The following is a 22131-nucleotide window of genomic DNA, read 5'->3' as shown; positions in this document are numbered from 1 at the left end:
TTTCTTGTGAGGTGTTAAGTGGGCTTAAGTCTAGCATGGACTTTTTTTTTTTTTTTTAAATTACCCAAAATATATAACTGACACTTAACATAAGTTATGACAAGACATTTTAATATTGAATTATATTTTCTCTTGCATAATCTTATAAATTGAAAGATTTAAAATTTAATAACTTATATCAGTTTGTGAGAAATTATAAAGTAAATAGGAAAAATAATCGTATTTGATTGATAATATTGTAAACAGACATGAATTTAAAATAAAATTTCACGCTTAAATTAATAATTTTATAACTCAAAACATACAAACATGATTTTTCTAATTTCATAATTTTAGAAAAGAAAAACTTCATCAAAGTTCAAATTCTAAGGACAATCTTTTGATTTTCCTTCGTTTCTTCATTTTGATCCAAGTCAATCTTTGGCTGGGTTCTTCAAGTGCCTATGCAATTAACTCGTGCCCAATTTTTTGTCATACGTAAATGTTAAATCACATATCAAACATTTTCATTAGTTATTCGCCCAAAATAGAACTACAATGAATTTGTTTTCGATCGATTTCGAGAAGGAGGCGGTGGACTATAGTTATACAAATGGAAATGTAGTACCTAATATATATATATATTTATTTATTTAAAAAATTATTATATGTAGATGAAAGAGGTGTGAAAAATGAAGAATAGTAAGAAAGTATTTATAGGTGAAAAAATGATTAATGTGTAATTTTATCAAGGGGGTAAGGGATATTTGGGGTGGAGGACATTTGGCTTCGTCCAAATGGTGGTTTTTGCAAAATATGAAGGTTTCTTGGTAAATTTCATTTTTATTATTTTATTATATTGTATTATTTATTTATTATATATTATTTTGTTTTTTACTTTACTACTATATAGGAAGGTTAGTGAATACGGTTAAGGGTAGTTTTGTAATTTCACACTTATAAAAATCTATCTTTCGAAAGTCTAGAATACTCTCCATTGTCAAATCTTACAAGACACTACATATTCTAGAGTCTCTAATTCAAGGCTCGCTTGATTTTGTATCATCAGAATGTTAATGGCCTATTTGCAAATGAATTGGCAGCCGAATCTGCTTAGCCATAGACGCAAAACTGGTCCTCCATTAGGGATTGAAAAAATCGTCAATGCTTGTTACATCAACTCCGTTCTCCAGTGCCTTACTTCTACGCCTCCTCTTGGTTATTTCTGCTTCAAATCTCAACATTCTGATTCATGTAATTTATTTCTCTCCCTTTTATTACATGTTTCGTTTTGTGCAGTATTTATGCCCTATTAAAGTAGAGTTGTTATTGGGGATTCGTACAACTGATTTCGATTAGTTTGGTATTGTTGCGTGGTAGCAGCTGTTATTTTTATTTTTGCATTATGTATGTCTTATTGAAGTAGAATTGTCGCGTTGTAGCAGCTGCTAAAGAATAATCCACTTCTTTGGATAATCCACCAAACAGAAAAAAGCTCAAGTATAGGTATTTCTCTTATTCTCTCTTTATAAACAAAGCCGCAGATCAATTGCCGTAACGCCACCCACATTGAATCGCCACGGGAAGAAGTAAGTTTCTTCCCCTTAATCCCCAAATCTATCATTTTCATTTGCATTATAATTGTATTATTACCTCAGATCTGGAAAAAAAATTGTGCTATTAAGCATATCTCTTAACATTTCTGATAAAAATTGTGCTTTAAGCATATCTCTTAGCATTTCTGATATAATAACATATGATATGATTGAATTTTTGTACACCATTTCATGTTTGCATCATTGTTTGATGTAGTGTGAGCTAATTCTATTTTATTGCACGGAAGATAAATATTATTTTCTTTAAGTTTACGTATTTTTCTTATTCTCTCTTTATAGACGAACTGTTAGATACAAACATTAGCACCAAACTGAAGAGCCTGACTGTAAGCATGGAGTTCAACCTATGTATATAAATTTTCAGGATGCACAATAACGTTACAATGGAAAGATCTGCTGGAACTATAGCTGTTTACATTAGTTAGAAATCCAATTTCGGAGATAAAAATTTGCTTTGTAAATAAGCACATTATTGAGGGCAAAATGGTCATTATATGCGGAAGTAAAGGTTGCGATTTTCTCCAGCTGTACATATATGTATGGAGATTAGCCATTGCATCTTGGTTCAAAAAATCTATGACATATGAGGTATGTGGTTCCCTTAACTTGTCTAGAAAAGGATTTAATTTTACTTCGTAGGCTATTCTTCAAAATGCCAGTACGGAGGTAATGATAGATACTACTTTTCTCTATAGCCGAATGAAGGACATAATTTCTGCTTACATATTCATTTAATGAGGCGTATCAATTGTCCAGAAGGCAACTTTGATGGAAACCCAAGATTAAAATGTTAAGAGGTTGGTTGGTGACCTAAGGGATCTTTAGCTATTTCCTGGTCCAACCGTCTTTTAGATAGCCTTCAAAATGATGGTGTGCATCTTGATGGAGAAGCTTTTTATGTTAATGATGATAGCTTGTATGCCAATGAAAATTTATAGAATTACTTAAGATGGTATGCTCAGATTTGTGTAATCAATTCAATACCTGTAGTTTAGAAGAGTATCAGAATGTTTATTGGGGATGTGTTGTACAGTTACCATCCAAGGCTGCTCACCTGTTCTAATATTTAGTTGGTAAAGAAGGATATCTCCTAAGCCTTTCCGTAAATGACCCTGTGCGAACATATATGGTATCATCCATAAATGAGGTGGGCCGTCTCTCTCTATTTCTTCCCCCTTTTTTGTGTTCACAAAAAAATGGATCTTGGGTCTAACTTAAACCAAAAGCTAGCTTAAGAGGCGAGGACTTTCCTAGGATATAAAAGCAGAAAACTATTTTCGTCAACCAGTATGAGATACTTGATAGTGTTGATCGAAAACAATAAAGGATGTGGATGTGGAGATGTGATTTTTTATTTTTTATACATGTTTTCATATGCCTTTCTTGTGATGTCTATTTATTGATAGTCGACAAGTATGATAGAAGCCTTATGCTTCCTGATTATACTTTCTTAAACCAAATTTTATAACAAATTGAGTTGAAAAAATGGCAAGGAATGTACCCTTCCTGATAGTTTTAGACCATTAATATCTTGCTAAGTAGAATATATAATTTAGCTTCAATATGTTGTGTTTCATTGCATACGTGTAGCATTGTTCATCTTAGCAACAATTGTTTTTAGTACTTGCTTTAGTAATATCAACACAAGTCCCATTCTATTTTTCGTTTCACCAGTTGGTAAATAGAGTTTTAAAATAAACCACTTCTTTGTTAATAGACCACTGCCTATAGCATTCAGTAAATGTTAGATATTGTAGAACTTCCTTTGGACGCCTGTGTACAACTCTGAGTTCACATGCCGCTTATTTGCCGGAAGAACTACGACCTTACTTTTCGTTGCCTAGAGTTATAGATGGTTTTTTTAACCTTGTCAACATGCTGTTTGGCATTAATCTTGAGCGTGCTGATGGATTAGCTCCGGTAAGACTTAGTTCACTTGCCTTTCCTTTTACCTTTGTTCCTGCTCCTGTATGCAATGCCAAATAATGTTGTTCACTAATGTGTGTGATTTCTAGGTTTGGAACCATGATGTACGATTTTACCTCGTGAATGGTTCCTTTCGGATTCCTATTGCCTACTTTTATTTTGATCCATACTTTCATCCATCTGAGAAATCTGGAGGTGCATGGATGGGTGGAGTTGTTAGCCGAAATGGTATATTATCACGATATGGTGCCAATGCTAGATTGCCTGTTGCACACATTGTTTGTATCAAATGCCACCAGTTTGGGATAAGCCCAGCCTAATGACATTCCGTGAGGTAAGCATGTGTTCTGACTCCAAATGCCTTCAATTCATGGTTTTCTAAAATGATTAGGCTAATCTCTCAATAAGTTATTGTGCTGCATGGTATGGCATCAGCTTTGGTTAATTTCCTACTTGTTAGGCTTTGCAACACAGTGGGTGTTTTAGTACTTTTTTTGGGTGGGTAGGATTAGTGGTGTGAGGGACATGGGAAATATTTTAGCTAATATTTTAACTAATTTTATGTTTAGGAATTCATTTTAAGATAATGTAAATGACTATATCAATGTTGGGTAATCCTGTATACATGGAGTATCTTTTACTATTCTCTTTCTTTATTATCCGTGGGGAAACATCCCCTTTCTTCTTTTAAATAAAAACCCTAGGTTATTGTGCTTCTTCTTTCAAATCCTCTTGCTCAAGTTCTCAACTGATGGTAAAATTTTATTCACTCTTGGTTTCTTGATTACCTTGTTTCTGAGATACATGATGCTTCAGATCATCTGCAGGGTTGTATCTACAGTTCATGAAAATTTATGGTAGTATAGTACCAAACATTTACTTTTACAGAAGTAAAGTTACCATGAGGCGTGTTTTTGGCATTGATTATGTTCTGCTTTTGTAGGTTGAAAATGTCTTCCATGAATTTGGACACGCCCTTCAGCATATGCTAACTAAGCAAGATGAGGGTTTGGTTGCTGCTATAAGAGGCATAGAATGGGATGCTATGGAATTACCATCACAGGTCATGCAAAATTGGTGCTATCATAGGTATGGCGATGTCTTTGCAATGATACTCGAACCTTTTAATTTGGTTGCACACCTTTATTGCCATTGTAGTTCTGTATACATGTATTTGGCACTGAATTGTTCTCATGGTAAGGTTTTTCCCCTCATTCTAGGCTTACTTTGCCACGTCCGCTGTAGATTTTTTATACAGGATTGGACGTACAGCTAGAGCAGGCCAACCTGGTCTTGTGACAAGTCTCTATAAAGAATCAAATCATTAGCTGCTGCTAGCCTACATTGCACGAAGGTGACTGGTGGTCATTGGCGTGCAAGAGGAGCAGGTGGTACCATGTTTCTATTGTTTTGTTATTGAAATTTATCTCCGCCTCTTCGTACTAACTGATTTTTAAAATTTTATTTCACATGCAGTTTAATTTCTACTTCTATATCTATATCTAGATCTAGATCTAGATCTCTCTCTCTCTCTGATATAAATATATACACACACACACACTATTATATATATTTATATTTCTATTCGCTTGTTGGTAAGGAACTTGCAACCTGATGCTTAAATTCTTATGTTGTCTTATCATAACCTTTAACTATGGAGTAATGTTTTAAATCAATGAATTTTAGATGTTATTGGGGTTGTTCTAAGTATATCTCCGACAATAAGCATATGGAGGAAGAGTAACAATGAGACAGTCCCAAAACGTGGCATAACTATTGCCGATGAGATGTATGTTTGTATGTTGTCCACTTCTCGTATATTTTGGATTTCTCTAGAATATTGAATTTAACATATGATACTTTCTTTATTAGGAAGAAGACTGTTGTTGTGTCTCTTTGGAATGATCTTGCCACTAATGTTGGACAGGAACTGCTAGATATGGCTGATAAATCTCCAGTAGTTGCAATCAAATCCCTTAAAGTTAGACTTTCAAGGTGATTACTTTTTCCCATGTGAAAATATGTATAGACCTTGTACATGTCACTTTAATACTGTATTATCCATGTCATGTAAGTAACAAGAAAAAGAAAACATTATATAACAAAAAATAAAAAAAAATTAACCTAGAAATTGATACTGCTATAAGAGTTACTTTGGCAAATTTGTGGAGGCAAAAAAGTAAAAAAAATTATAATATATGCATCATCATCATTAGATTAAACAGCAGCAAGGCCACTGAATCTTGGTCTTGTTTTGTCTGGTGATAGATTTTCTTCTATGGCCTTTCTGTTGTTGTTGTTACTATTGACTTCTGATTGATTTTGTTCTTGTTGTACTGTGTTGTCTGATTCTGTTTGTGGTACTTGTGGTGGAACAACATATGCAATGTCTATTGATTCTTGATTTATTTTTGTGATGATTGTCTCAGGTTGTTGTTTGTGACTTTTACATTTGGTTTTCATCATATGGGGTTTGAGTTTGTTAACATCTATGGGTGTCAAGTGGTATAAGCATTTCACAACAATGCAGCTACTTTGCCAAAGGTATGTAGCTATTTATCTGAAATTTTAAAAATAAAGAGATACGTACAGTGTTACTAATGCTACCTACAATGTAATTCTTTCAATTTATAAATGGATTTCTATTTCAATACCATAATAGTTTAGGTTAGTGGAACTTTTATTCTAATAACTATTCTGTTCGTATTCGTTGAATAAAGATTTGTTTTATTATCATATTTTGAACTTTTTAACTAATTTAATAGTTAAATCTAATTTGACGGGTGTTTGATCGTGAATGCCCCAGAGATTGATCACAACAACAAAAATGCATCTCCTACTATAGAAGTTATAAATATTATCTGTAAAGCTCTGATGCCGGTGGCCACCTTTGTCATAGTTGTTATTTGTGGAACTGACAAACTAAGATGCGACGTATTCTTGAACATGTTTTTGGGTCAGTATTTGTGTTGTAATAGCCTCCTATGGGGAAATTCTCTCTTTCCATCTTCTCTCTAAAAAACCTCCACCACGAGCGCCGCACCACCAACGGCAACAACAACGACGGTCAGCCTCTTTTCGTCCACTGCTTCCTTCCCTTTTCTCCCCCCCTTCCGGCGACCATTGTACCGGTCACCATCAATGACGACGGGGCGACCAATAGCCGCTCCAACCAGCTCCAGCCAGCGAAGACCCATCGAGAATCCGCCTCCAGCCGTCGCGCCTCCTCCATCAAACAGGCCAGCCGGAGAATATCCGACCAAGCACCACGCACCAGCATCTCTCTCCGGCACCGTCGTTACCACCGGCGAACAGCATCGCTGCTGCCACCTCTTCTCCTCAGCGCCTCCCCTAGGCACTTCTCTCTTCTCTTCTCGTCAAAGCAACAGGAATAGCCACCACAAACTGCCTCCATTTCCTGCCATCACGTCCTCGCCGGAGTTAATGACCGGCGAGGCTCTCAATGAGACACCACTACGAGTATTTTTGGTAGGGGGATGGATTAAAGAATATTGGGCTTGTGACTTGTGGGGAGTACTGGCTGCTCTAGTCTGATAGCTGTGGTCCCCTAGACTTTTCGTTTGCTCTCCCCCTTCTGTTCGATTGCCAGTTTCCAAAACTTGATTTTACATGTTCTGGTTTTTATTTTGCTTCCACCTTTAACCTTTACTATTTAACGCTCACCTTCACGCTCCACCCTGACTGACCGGCAGCTTTTGAGGCCGGCGACGGCGTCGATTGAGCCGAAAAAGGTAAGTTTGAATCTCTCTCCCACCCCAGATCTCCCTCACCCCCAGTTCCTCTTTATACTCGCCCCCCCTTTCCCCCCTTAAATTCCCTTTTGGTTCCGTCGCTCCTGTCACCGGTGGAACTACGATTCCCGACTCGACGCCGGCAACAGTGAGGGGTTTCACCTGCTGCAAAATAGGTTGGTCAAACAGGTGGTTCGGGTTAGAAGACGTCCAGATCCCGACAAGATTGCAGAAGGCTCTCCGGCGTTACTCCGACGACTCTCCAGCAACACTCCGAAAACGTACCAACAGTCTTTTTACCAGCGACCTTACTCCGCCAACGATTTTTGACATCAACTTGACGGAACCAGCAGCTAGCAGGCGTACCGGTGACATCTACACTTTTTGGCATTTAGCCACTTCAGTCAGTTTTTGATTTCCTGTATATTATTTTGCTGTCGTGTCCTTGTCTCTTGTTACGGCTTCTGTTTCAATTTTTTGGCATCCTTCCTGTTGCTTGTGTGAGTAGTAGTGTCTGGCTGCTTTGTTTGGAGATTGTTGTTGAGTTGTGTTTTGGATTAGTACATCGCTTGACTTAGTATTAATTTGTGGGGTAGACTTTTTCCGTGATGATTCCATCTACTTTACTTGTACCTTCCTTTTCCTGTTGTTGCTTTATTACTGTCACCTCTTATGTTGCTTCATATTATTTATCGTACTATCTTTTGTATCTTGACTTGCGTGTCTGCTGTTGTATATTCGTGACTTGCACCGCTCCTTATTATTTGTTTGGCTATCCTTGGTGCCAGGCCATTAGTGTGCTCTATTTTTTTTACTGTTAGTCTTGTCCTCACCTTGGTTTTTTTTTTCTCCCTATTTGAGTTTAGTTTAGTTTCTTGATTATTTCTTCTAATTTGTGTGAGCCTTGTATTTCCTGCGGCTGCTTTGTTACTACCGTTGTTTATATTTTCTTATATTTTCTTGTAGTAGTGACTGTGGGTGTTGATGGTTGGATAGGGTCATGTCCAAGGGGGTTGGGGCGGGGGGCTGTTGTGGGGGCGGGGGAAGAGGAAAGGGCAGGGGTGGGAGGGAGGCCGAGGTTTGGCCTCAGGGGCGGCAGAGGAAGACGTGTGGATAGAGATGGTAGGTTGAGGGTTGGGTCTTGGAATATAGGGACTCTTCAGGGTAAGTCCATAGAGCTTGTGAAGATTCTTAGAAAGAGGAGGATTAATATTGCGTGTGTTCAAGAGACCAAGTGGGTAGGGTCTAAGGCTAGGGATGTGGATGGTTACAAGCTTTGGTACTCTGGGAGCGAGAAGCGTAGGAATGGAGTTGGCATCTTAGTAGATGAAGAGCTTAAAGGTCAGGTAGTAGAGGTAAAGAGGATCAGCGATAGGTTGATGACTATTAAGTTGGTCATTGGGGGGTTTACCCTGAACGTGTGTAGTGCTTATGCGCTGCAAGTGGGCTTGTATAGGGAGGAGAAGATGCGGTTTTGGGAGGCTTTGGATGAGGTGGTGAGAGGCGTGCCTAGCTCGGAGAAGATTGTTGTAGCAGGAGATTTCAATGGGCACATCGGGGCGTTATCGTGAGGCTTTGGTGATGTGCATTGTGGTTTTGGTTTTGGGGAAAGAAATGAAGAGGGGGCTACTCTATTGGATTTTGCGAGGTCCTTTGGACTGGTGGTGGTGAACTCGGGCTTCTCGAAGAAGGACGATCACCTGATCACCTTTCGAAGCGCGATAGCCAAGACCCAGATTGACTTTTTGTTGCTTAGGAGAGGGGATAGGGTGTTGTGTAAGGACTGTAAGGTCATCCCGAGTGAGAATCTTTTGACCCAGCATAGGCTCTTGGTTATGGATTTGGGTATAAAGAAGGATAGGAAGAGAAAGGGTGAGGAGTGTAGACCTAGAATTAAGTGGGGCGTCTTGACGCTAGTGAATGCGTGGAAGACAGGGGAGAAGTTGGCGGGAATGGGGTCGTGGGAGTGTAGGGGGGGACGTGGATAGTATGTGGGATAGGGTGACTAGGTGCATCAGGGAGAATGCTAGTGAGGTGTTGGGTGTTTTTAGGGGTCGGGCCGGGCATCATCGGGGGGATTGGTGGTGGAATGAAGAGGTTAAGAAGAAAGTGGAGTCCAAGAAAGGGGCGTATGCTAAGTTGTTTGAGAGTAAGGACGAAGAAGAGAAGCGGGTAAACAGGAAAGAGTACAAGTTAGCTAGGAAGGAGGCTAAGTTGGCGTTACGGCGGCTAAGACGGCAGCTTTTGAGAGCTTTGTATGCGGGGTTACAGGAGAAAGGAGGGAAAAAAAAGTTGTTTAGACTCGCTAAGGCTAGGGAGAGGAGGGGTCGTGACCTCGACCAGGTGAAGTGCATTAAAAGGGAGGACGGTACAGTGTTGGTGGAGGACGGTCACATTAAGAATAGATGACAGTCGTATTTTCATAGGCTTTTGAATGGCGAAGGGGATAGAGCTATTGTGTTAGGGGAGCTGGAACACTCAGAGGAGCGTCGGGATTTTAGTTATTGTAGACGTTTTAAGGTAGAGGAGGTTAGAGAGGCTGTTCGCAGGATGCGAAGGGGTAGGGCGACGGGGCCTGATGAGATACCGGTGGATTTTTGGAAGTTTTCTGGCGAGGCTGGTTTAAGGTGGTTGACTGGATTATTTAACGAAATGTTCAAGACGGCGAAAATGCCCGAGGCTTGGAGGTGGAGTACTATGATTCCTTTTTATAAGAACAAGGGTGATATTCAGAGTTGCAATAACTATAGGGGTATTAGAGGTGTGGAGACAAACTCTTGAGTCTAAAGGGTTCAGGTTGAGTAGGAGCAAGACAGAGTATTTGGAATGCAAGTTTAATGACGTGAGGCTGGAGAATGAGGTGGTAGTGAAGTTGGAATCACAGGTGGTATGTAAGAGGGATAGTTTCAAGTATCTCGGGTCCGTGATTTAGGGTAATGGTGAGATTGACGAGGATGTGTCGCACCGTATTGGGGCGGGATGGATGAAATGGAAGCTTGCTTCGGGGTTGTTGTGTGATAAGAAGGTGCCGCCTAAGCTTAAAGATAAATTCTACAGGGTGGCAGTCCGTCCGGCCATGTTGTACGGAGCGGCGTGTTGGCCAGTTAAGAACTCCCACATTCAAAAAATGAAAGTGGCGAAAATGCGGATGTTGCGTTGGACGTGTGGGCTGACTAGGGGGATAGAGTTCGGAATGAGACTATCAAGGAGAAGGTTGGTGTGACTCCAGTGGAGAATAAGATGTGGGAAGTCCGATTGAGATGGTTCGAACATGTGATGAGGAGGGGCATGGATGCCCCGGTTCGTAGGTCTGAGAGGCTAGCTTTGGATGGTTTTAGGCGGGGTAGGGGCAGGCCGAAGAAGTACTGGGGAGAGGTGATTAGGCGGTACATGGAGCATTTACAGCTCACTGAGGACATGACCCTAGATAGGAAGATCTGGAGGATGCGAATTAGGGCAGAAGGCTAGGGTCAGTTTGGGTTGCTAGTGTAGGGAAATTACTTGGTGGGGGTATTATTCTTGTTATGATACCTTGTTTCATGCTTTATACGAATCTATTTACTTTTCTCTGTTTTCTATTGTGTCGTATTTATGTTATGCCATCTTGTTCCATGCTTTACTATGAATTTGTGTAGTATTCTGTGTCTCGAGCCGGGAGTTTATTGGAAACAGCCTTTCTACTTCTTTAGAGGTAGAGGTATGGACTGCGTACATCTTACCCTCCCCAGACCTCACTATGTGGGAATACACTGGGTTTGTTGTTGTTGTTGTTGTTATAGTGGGTACAGTTTACCAGGTGACTGGGATATTTGCTGAGGTTATTAGGCTGGTGTTAACTCAAGTTCTTTTCCAGAAGAAGGGATTAACACTCAATCCTATCTCCAGTTTATATTACATAGATCCATGCAGGTATTCTACTTCCATATTCTAAGGTTGAATTATCTGTTTACGTTCAAGCCCGTGTTTTGTTCAGGTTATGATGAGTTGGAACTTAGCTGTCAATGATTCCGAGCCTTTTACCACACTCTCTAAATTAGGAGGAAAAGAACAGCTTTCCAGCAGGGTGCAGGACCTTTCTTTAGATTGGATCTTTTAATGGGTTGGGAGTAAGTAACTTCTTGATTGCTTCCGACTACAGTAACTGCTGATTCATTCATATCATCCTACTGCACCTAAAGTCTGTTGAAATGTGTATCACATTATGTAAAAGCTTAAGTGGTTAGAGGAAGGATTCTTCTAATACACTTATTTGTTTATTTTAGTTTTGCAGTAGACAGATTTAACAGACGTCGAACCTTGACATTGTACCAAAGCATTCATTTGTCAACAAATTGCATAAACAATTGTACACAGATGGAATATGGAACTGTTTCATAGAGAATTGATGGATTTTAATTTTATGATGAACTGTTGTCTGCTGCTGGTGTTGCCAAAGTAGATATATGTATTGATAAACTATGCCAAAGTTAAAAACGTTGATAGATCCTCTGGTTCAAATAGCATGGGTGTGCTGCTTCTAGGTGGTGACCTTGGCATGCTCACCAATCTCTATATCATATGCAGTCCTCTTAACTTTTTGTTATTCCCATCTGTTTTCTATTATCTACATGGGATTTTACTTAAAGGACATATTTAATGAAATAAGGCATCTAATATTTACTTGCTTTATTTCTAAAAGGATATGGTTTCACACTGCGTTATTCACTTTAGAACTGCATCCGTTGTGCTGGATAGACTTGCAGAAATAGGGTTGTGTTTCTTATATCATAACTTGTATTATATCTTTTAAGAAACAAGAGATATTGTCGTTAAGTATCTGTTAAAATATAATTCTAAGCCGGGGGTCTATCGGAAAAAACCTCTCTACTTCACCTGAGGTAGTTGTATGGTCTGTGTGCAGTCTACCCTCCTCAGATCCTATTATGTGGGAATACACTGGGTATGTTGTTGTTGTTGTATCTGTATCAATGTAAATAGATAATCATTTCATTTTTATTTTATAGGAGAGTGAGCTGGAGGACGCCCAAGGGCAATATAGTTATTTCACACTGATACTCTACTCAACACAATTCTAGAAGTCCTTCTCTGTGTAATTTTATCAATGGGGTAAAGGGATATTTGGGGTGGAGGACATTTGGCTATCGTCCAAATGGTTATTTTTGCAAAATATGAAGGTTTTTTGGTAAATTTTATTATTTATTGTTTTATTATATTATATTATATTATTTATTTATTATATATTATATAGAAAGATGAGTTAGAGGACGACAAAGGCAATATAGTCATTTCATGCTAATACTCAACACAATTGTAAAAGCATCATCTCTTTGCTCTCATTCACTAATTTTAGGTATTTATAGATTTTTGTTAAGTTTATTAATATTATAAGTGAAGGGGAGCCTTGGAGTAACTGGTAAAGTTGTTTCTATGTGAGTAGGAGGTCACGGGTTCAAACCTTGGAATCAGCCTCTGACAGAAATGCAAGGTAAAATTGCGTATAATACATTCTTGTGGTGGGTTCTTCCCAGGACACTGCACATAACGATAGTTTTAGTGCATCGGGCTGTTATTAACGTGCACCTGTTATTAACATTATAAGTAGAATGATTTTTATGAACTTATTACAAAATCTAATGTTATCTTTTATGACATTATTTAAATATTACATGTATTAAGTATATATGTACATTTAAGTTTTACTTATCTCTTATTCTTAATTGTCTATATAGATAAATGAGTTTTGTCATTAATTATTATTTCTAAATTATAATTTAATTACAATATAAATGGATGATCTTTTAGGAATTTATTATAAATTATACCTCTATTTTTTGTTAATTATTTTTATTAGTTACATTAAAATATATCTGTAAAACTATCCCTCTGTATGATTTTACTTGTATAAATAGATAGTAAAGTTTTATTATTAATAATAAATATATATTTTTTTTAAATTGTTCACTCATTTCATTATTAAACATCAATAATGTATGCACTTAAGTTACTTTTCTTTTTTGTCTAACCAATAATGCTTATGTTTTCTACAGAGATTTGTTATATAATTGTTTTAAACAATCATGATTTGAAGAAGTAAAAAAGAAAAAAAATGGCAATGTAAGGATAATAGACATTTTACAAAGTTATAAAAGAGAGAAAGTGTCTACGGTTTAAATTGATAAAACATTAATTTTTTAAGTAAATTTGAGGATATAAATAATTTTTGAGCAACTTGCACAAATTTCATAACTGAGAAGCTAATTGTTTTCTCTCTCACAACTTTATAATATTACATAAAGTTTCATAAAAAGATAGGCGGATACATTATAGAGAGGCGAGAACCGAATATATTGTGATTTCTGATCCAAGATAATTTTGAAAATTTAAATTAATCAAATCCTTTAATATAAGGAGAAAATCAAGCAATGTATCTGTGTTTGATTAATTTTATTTTATTACTCTTTAGAATAATAAATTCATTAATTTTGTTAATATAAGACAAAAATATATATATCTTGGTTGTGTAATTTGATTAGTTTTATTTTATTATTATTATTTAAATGTTAAATTCATTAATTGATGTATCTATTATCAATGTGATGTATTAAACAAATTAAACACTTAGATATATGTGTATACAACTGCGCATATATACATTTACATATATCATGAACATGTTCGAACCTCTTAGATAGATAAAAAAATGATGGACCTTAAACGGATGGACACAAATAATTTCATACGTATTGTGAATACATACTAACCTATTTTTATTATATTTTAGTTTTTTATATATATTATTTTTTTATTATATAGAAAGATGAGTTAGAGGACGACCAAGGAAAATATAGTCATTTCACACTAATACTCAACACAATTCTAAAAGCGTCATCTCTTTGCTCTCTTTTACCATTTCTAGGTATTTATAGATTTTTGTTAAGTTTATTAACATTATAAGTAGAATTTTATGAACTTATTACAAAATCTAATGCTATCTTTTATGGCATTATTCAAATATTACATGTATTAAGTATATATGCATATTTAAATTGTACTTATCTCTTATTCTTAATTGTCTATATAGATAAATGAGTTTTGTCATTAATTATTATTTCTGAATTATAATTTAATTACAATATAAATTGATGATCTTTTAGGGATTTATTATAAAATATACCTCTATTTTTTATAATTATTTTTATTACTTATAGTAAAATATATCAATAAAACTATCCCTCTCTATGATTTTACTTGTATAAATAGATATTAAAGTTTTATTATTAATAATAATTTTTTTAAAATAAAATTTGTTCACTCATTTCTTTATTAAATGTCAATAATTTATGCACTTAAGTTACTCACTTTTCCTTTTTGTCTAACCAATAATGCTTATTTTTTTCTACCGAGATTTGTTATATAATTGTTTTAAAAAATTATGATTTGAAGAAATAAAAAATAAAAGATTGGCAATGTAAGGGTAAATAGACATTTTACAAAGTTAGGATAAAAGAGAGAAAGTGTCTACTATTCAAATTGAGAAAATATTAATTTTTTAAGTAAATTTGAGGATGCAAATAATTTTTGAGTAACTTGCACAAATTTCATAACCAAGAAGCTAATTGCTTTCTCTCTCACATTTGATCCATGACCAACTAATTTTGAAAATTTAAATTAATTAAATCCTTTAATATAAGGAGAAAATCAAGCAATGCATCTGTGCTTGATTAATTTTATTTTATTACTCTTTAGAATAATAATTTCATTAATTTTGTTAATATCAGGCAGAAACATATATATATCTTGGTTATGTAATTTGATTAATTTTATTTTATTATTATTATTTAAATATTAAATTCATTAATCGACGTATCTATTATCAATTTGATGTATCAAACAAAGTAAACACTAATATATATGTGTATTCAACTGCGCATATATACATTTACATATATTATGAACACGTTCGAACCTTTTAGATACATAAAAAATTGATGGACCTTAAATGGATGGACACAAATACATTGATACGTATTGTGAACACATACTAACCTATTTTTATTATATTTTAGTTTTACTATATAAAAAAGGGAGTGAAGGAACGGTCAAGGGTAGTTTTGTAATTTCACACATAAAATCCTATCTTCATAACTCTAGAATACTCCATTGTCAAATCTTATAAGATACTACATATTCTAGAGTCCACCGTTCTTGTTGTTCATCTGTTTTCCTCTCTAATTTCTTGTTTCTTTTTTTTTTCTCTTTATCTATGTGTTATACATGTTTTATTTTTTTCTAAGACTTTTGAACAATTACTTCTCCAGCTCATATTTCTCTCAATTTTTCCTCAAATATTTTCTGAATCTCTTTCGACTTTGTAATTCATGGATTATATTGTTGATGTTTTTATTTTTAAATTCTAAATTCTGAACGAATTGATAATTCTATTAGACAACTGCAGGTCTCTTCACAATCCTCCTTTACTAATTGCTGCTCCTTCCTTATTTCGAAGTTCCATCTATCTCTACGGGTAAGTTTTTAAAATACTTCAGATTCTCTTTCCTTTTCATTCTAGATTATTCCCTTCATAGCTAGATCTTCATGTTTCTCTCTCTCATTTTCTATTCTTGAGTCTCTAATTCAAGGCTCGCTTTATTTTGTATAATCAGAACTAATAGAGTATCAAGTTGAAGACCTAAGAAATATACCCTAAGAGGCAAAGGAATGTGCAAAACTCAGAATTAATCCAATTTAGAATGGCAGAATTGAATTCCATGGACAGTGAAGGCTAGAAATTGCAGGCAACATTTCAGTTTCTATGTTTTCAAAAGGAGCTCGTGGATCACCTTGAGATTCAAGGTGATTAAATTTTCATAATTTGACATTACTGAATCAATAATTTGTGCATTAAGACGATTTGGTAAAATTTTCTTAGTCTATCTCTTTCTCTTTTACTTTCTTATGATTTTATAGCGATAATGGATGATTTTTGGAGCTTCAATTGCATATGTGTGTGTAAATGTATCTACCATACGAAATTGGCAAAAATTATGGGACAACATTTATGGTGAGCCTTAATAGTATTGTGTGGAGCTATAGTTTCCTATAAAATATTAATATATTTTTTTTTATATAGCTATACCATGAATGAATGAATGAAATTGAAATGATAAACCTAAGGAACTGTTGATGTTTTATTGTTGTTCTGATTTGCATTTTAATTTGAACTTTGTTTCTTGTTTTATTGACATTGAAACTTTGATGGGTATACATGCTTGATGCATTAAATTACTTGTCGAATAAAAAGTGCCTAGAGATACAGCAGAACAAATACATTGAAGCTAGCAACATAGAAAAAAGGTTCAAAACAATTACATAAAAATAGGCACAAAAGAAGGTGTTAGGAGTTGTGAAGTAAATAAGACTTTGATTGTAGATGTTAGAGGTTCATGAAAATAAGTTAATTTCATGACTTAAGTCTTCTCGCAATTTTTATAAATAGGCTAATTTCAGTGCTTTGTATTCAAATTAGGTAAGTTTTGTATTTCTTGATGCATGTACTCGCGAATCGGGAATGACTTATAATATAATTATTCACCTTTTGGTATCTAACTTTTATCTAAATGTTTATATGTTTGAAGGCAATGCCAATAGTGGTGGTCATATATCTTGTCCGGGAGCTCTAAGATTCAAATGTGAGCAACACTAATTAGGGATTGTACTTGTTATATCGTTATAACTGTACCTAATTGATTGTCTGGACATAATTACCCTGCATCATGCATGATTATAAAATTTATTAGTCATCTTAATTTTGTAAATCAAAGTTTTAGGTTTGTTTGGTTATAGAAAAGACAACCAATAACCTCGGATGGATCAAGCACAACTAATTCTATGGACTTAGAATGTAAAAGCTCTTGCTTTCCACTCATTTCAATGTAATTTAATTTTCTGTCACATATGATTTCACCGAGTTACAATGAGGATCTAAGGTTGCTAATTAAATTACTAATTTTTTTAATAATGTAGTATTGTGGTGTTATCAAAGATGGATACAATAAAAGATGAGAGAAACAATAATATGGAGATTATGCTGAAATTTGGACCTACAACTTGTAAAAATTGTAGTATAGAATAAGAGAATGGTTATTTATTAAGAATTCAGTAACTTTTTTTATTTCAGAATCTAAAATCCATAAATTTATAATCTTATTTCCTCCTCTGATTGATAGTAACTTGTGAAAATAATTATGAGGAGTTTAAATGCGCAAAAGGAATTATTGTATAGAAATGTTGCAATATATTTGCGGCGATACACACAATATAATTTTTTGGAGAAAATGGTCTAACTGACCTCCCTTGCGTCAATATGGATCCGCCTTTGCAACGTGATCTGCGGCGAATAGAAGATATGACGTACTTATATGCTACAATACTTAAACAATATATTTATAATATAAGAGTTTTTACTTCTCGAATAACATAATCACTATAGTATTGATTTCAATTTTAGAAGAAAAAAAGTAGTAGTCACATCTTTATTCTCATGCTTGAAATTTTGTAGTCTCTATCTTTATTTTTGGATTTTAGAGTTTTCTAATACAACCTTTATCCTGCAAATTGGCAGATCATATAGAAGTGAGCTAGAACTGGTTGTGTTTTCTTACATATGAGTGAGTACATTGTGCCTTTGTTTGATATATGTCAGATTGTATTTTAATGCGGATACCTGATTGCCTGACTTACGTGTCATCCTTCTTGTTCTGTCATATCTTTATCTTTCTACTCTTATGAAAGATCACATTGGCAGCGATACCATTTACTTTAATGTTCATCATTCCTGGACTTGGATTCAAAATAATGATGATGAATGTAGGGATGCAGATGATAGAGTCTTATGGTGTTGTTGGAGGAAGTGAGATTGTTGCCAAATTAGGTTATTTCATCTTCTTGGTGTAAATTTTTGGGTAATTTACAGGTTTTCCTATTGCAACATTAACTGGTACCCGCATTGGTTGCATACACTATGCAGAAACTCCCAAGCATTTTTTTCTACAACGGTCTTCAACAAAAGGAAATCATTGTATTAGTTGCTGGTTTGAGGTCAACATAATAGTCATGGCATAAGTGAGTTAGCTATAATGTAGTTAACAAAGTGTACTCTATACACTCACACTTACAAGACGATCTGAAGAGAAACATGTTGATCAGAGTTAGCTGTAATGTAGTTAACAAAGTGTACTCTATACACTCACACTTACAAGACGATCTGAAGAGAAACATGTTGATCAGCCTATTCTCATGATCTATTGTGATAAGTTTCTCTTCATGTATAATATTTTCTAGCCTGCTTGTATTATTTCTCTGGTTAACTTTGCAGTATAGTGTTTCACCTTTCTACTTTATACTCGAAGAAGATTTTTCAAGAATTTTTGATAGCTTTATTGACTCTTAATGAATGTGAATGGCAACTATATATAATTAAAGTTCTAGAAGATGCTGCAAAGAGAAAGACTAGGATAATAGAGGATGGTTGGAGTCCCATATTGGGTGGAGAGTTTAAATTCCCCGTGACAGTGCCAGAGCTGGCTTTGCTTCGAATTCAAGTATGAGAGATGGCAGGTATTTTGTGGAATTAATCGAGTATTTTATTGTGATTCCACCACATTCTTTTTCGATCCTAAGACCAATCTTTGGAGTGTTTGCAATTTCTTAATTGCACTACTGTTTCAGTCGTTTGTAGTTTCATTTTGGTCGTCATAATACTTGGAGAAGATGAGATCACCTTTTTTTTTTTTTTTATAGAAATAGCCTTAGGTCTTAAGGGTGGTTAGACCAAAGGGATTGATCTGAACCGAGGCATAGTCGAATGTGTCTAAGTTCCTCAAGGTTTAAATTATAGTTAAGTGGCTATGCTTTTAAAACTTGCAATCTAGAAAAGGTTTAAACCAACTGCTTAATCATTTAATTTATATATAAGACTGTCTGTCCATTCTCACCTACAATTAATGTGGAAATACATGATTTCCAATGAAATCTATGACAAAAACCTCAAATTATTGATTCTTGAAATAAGAGTATTGAAATTTCATTTTAAATTTTTTCTATGCTTATGTTTAGAGGCCAAATGCTGGGGCATTTTGGTTTTGATATGTTGATCAGTTCTATAGTCGGATTTTACCTCAAACCCACGTGGTAACCATGACTTTTGAGTCTGACCAATATAAGAGTATTGAAATTTCATTTTAAAATTTTTTCTATGCTTATGTTTAGAGGCCAAATGCTGGGGCATTTTGGTTTTGATATGTTGATCAGTTCATGCATGTATTAGGTGATAGTTATTATTGACTGTGCAAACTTCATCTTCTCATAAAATTAGATTTGTATGGCAAGATAGTCGGGAATGACCAAAGCTTGTTCGAAAACCATTTTTGTAGTAGTATGCTGCTTTTTCTTTAGGTGTGTTTTATGGTAGTGTCTAAGCCAACTTGTGAGCACCTCTACTTTTTTGCCTACTTCGTGCTAACCTTCCTTAAATGTTCTATGAGGTGATCTCAACAGTTAGCTTATGGAGTGAGGATCAGACAATATCATCTAAGAAGAGGGCAACCCATACCCTTAATATGGGAAACATAACACACTCGACATATTGGTATGGACATTTGATTCTTCCTTTTGTGGTTCATGTAATAACATACATAGGTAAACTATGAAGAGATAATCTATCTTGTATCCTAGGACTTGCACAGGAATGCGCACCTCTGATACCCCCAATCGAGATAAACTTACTCTAAGAGACTGCACTTGTTTTAGTTGAGCATAACAAATAATAAGAGTCCCTTGAGCAAGAAGTTAACCTATGCAGTATAGTAGATAGTAGATCCACAATCTCTACTTTGGTTTCTTTGTAATTCTATCTCTGAGTTTCCCTAAACATTTTATAACAACATTACTTCAGTTCCCATTACTTTGGTTCTTGATGAACTAAGCCAAAGGAGAACTCATAAAAGATAAAATAAATGCCCAATAATTCCTATGTTTCTATCCCATAACAGAAAGGAGGAGGTATGTCACAAGTACACTGAATGTATCCAATTTTCTTCTTATTTTGACCACTCAATACATGAAAGATGGACCTCATTTTAGAACACATCTCCCAGTTTGTCTCTTAAGACTTGAGATGCAAGGTTAAAGTTTAATTTGTAAAGGTTCTAATGAATGTTACCTACTTGAGAAAAAGAAATAGTTTTGAGTTTTTGTTACTCAAACAAAACCATATCATTCATGTGAATTACTAAATTTTTCTATGAATTATTCGGGCATCCTCATACATCTATACTATATATTGATAATTTTCCTTATATATCTGTCAATAGTCTACACAGATAACATATACCATTCTGAAAGTTCTTGCTCGATGGAACTAAGATCTTTAAATGCATAAAATGATCCTTTTTTTTTTTACCTCCTTTCATTTAAATTTGTAAGTAGTAGCATTGTGTTTGATATGTCATATGAACTCTGAAGTATGTTACATTTAGCATAGGAGGTTCTACAGTCAACCAATTCGAGGAGCAGCTACAACATATAATTTCTATTCTTTAAATGGATGGGTTTGAATTAATTCGAATTGACTTTTACGGTTGGGTCAAAGAAAGATTATTCAAATACAACCTCTCTACCTCCAATTTCAAACTTCATTGATTATATTGTTGTAGTTTTTTTGTTACAGTTTATTATAATATCATTAAATCATATTATTAGAATATTAACATTTGATCATTAAATCTAATTTGAAACAGGTGTTTGATTGTGACTGCCCAAGAGATTGATCACAGCATGAAAAATACATCCGTTATTGTAAAATTTATAAATAGTATATGTAGCAATGTAAATTGGCAATAATTATGATATGTGAATGTCATGTGAGCATCCAGTAGAATGATATTTCCATGGTTGTATAAACAATCCTTTTGAAATTTATGCTATGTGTACAATAATTATATTATTGTGTATTGAAATATATTTATTTTAGATAATATGCAAAATTTATTTTATATTTATATTTATATGCAATCTGATCATACCTATCTAGTACTATATAGAAAGATGAGTTGAATGACGACCGAGCTTAAAAATGTCATTTAAGCAATTTCGTAATTTAACAACATAATTCAACTTCAAGCAGTTGTACAACAAGCAAAAGTTATATTAAATTTCTGAAAAGTCATTCAAGTTGTAGTAAATTCTAATGGACAAGCGGAAACAACACATTGGAACAACAAAAACATCATGTGTATAAGTAAAAATATGGACTCAATTTTTATCTTTAAATGGTCATTAATTATCACCCTTATCATTTTTTTTTCAAAATAGAATATTCAATACCATACGCTTTTTTTTTCTTTTAAATTAATTTGAGATTTAATTTAATTACTTTTTGCAATTGCTTCACTTTAGTTCATAACATAACTAAAGTGACTGTACACTATTTATTATTTTAGAAACTAAATAAATTAATTATTTTTCAATTTTATTTTTCCTTTAATATAATAAAATTGAATGAAATTAGTTTGATAAAAACAAATAGTATATGTTAAATTGAAATAAAAATAATAAATAAAAATAATTTATTGAATTGTTATTTTTAATATTTAATAGAGCATAAAAATATCAAGACAAATAAATGAATTAGAAGGAATGCTTGAAGTTTAAAGTAAACTAAGTAGGCGTTTGGCCATAAATATTATTCACAGTATTTTAGAATACATTTTCACTTTATTTCAGAATATTTGTTTGGTCATAAATATTTTGAACACTTTTTCACTATTTTTGAATTTTTGTAAAACACCTCAAGAGTTGTT

The 22131-nt window shown here is 34.4% G+C and overlaps 2 long non-coding RNA genes across 7 annotated transcripts; both read left to right on the top strand.

Moving 5' to 3' along the window:
* Window positions 1–986: 986 nt before the first annotated feature.
* On the top strand, window positions 987–12422 carry LOC124894548. 6 transcript variants are annotated; one of them, XR_007051242.1, is made up of 11 exons: window positions 987–1233; window positions 1425–1568; window positions 1875–3515; window positions 3611–3855; window positions 4465–4610; window positions 4767–4909; window positions 5208–5310; window positions 5394–5516; window positions 5951–6065; window positions 11247–11379; window positions 12277–12422. It is a non-coding gene; the product is annotated as an uncharacterized LOC124894548 (long non-coding RNA). The 6 variants fall into 6 exon arrangements; XR_007051241.1 differs by lacking the exon at window positions 12277–12422 and adding an exon at window positions 11536–11680; XR_007051238.1 differs by lacking the exon at window positions 12277–12422 and having other exon boundaries at window positions 11247–11680.
* A 3155-nt stretch (window positions 12423–15577) lies between these two features.
* Window positions 15578–18672, top strand: LOC124894547. The gene is made up of 3 exons (XR_007051237.1): window positions 15578–15797; window positions 15937–16126; window positions 18246–18672. It is a non-coding gene; the product is annotated as an uncharacterized LOC124894547 (long non-coding RNA).
* The last annotated feature ends 3459 nt before the right edge of the window (window positions 18673–22131 follow it).

This window comes from Capsicum annuum, unplaced genomic scaffold, assembly GCF_002878395.1.
Source record: "Capsicum annuum cultivar UCD-10X-F1 unplaced genomic scaffold, UCD10Xv1.1 ctg75200, whole genome shotgun sequence".
Classification (NCBI taxonomy): Eukaryota; Viridiplantae; Streptophyta; class Magnoliopsida; order Solanales; family Solanaceae; genus Capsicum; species Capsicum annuum.
The sequence above is the reverse complement of the archived record's forward strand: the minus strand, read 5'-3'. Positions and strand labels throughout refer to the sequence as shown.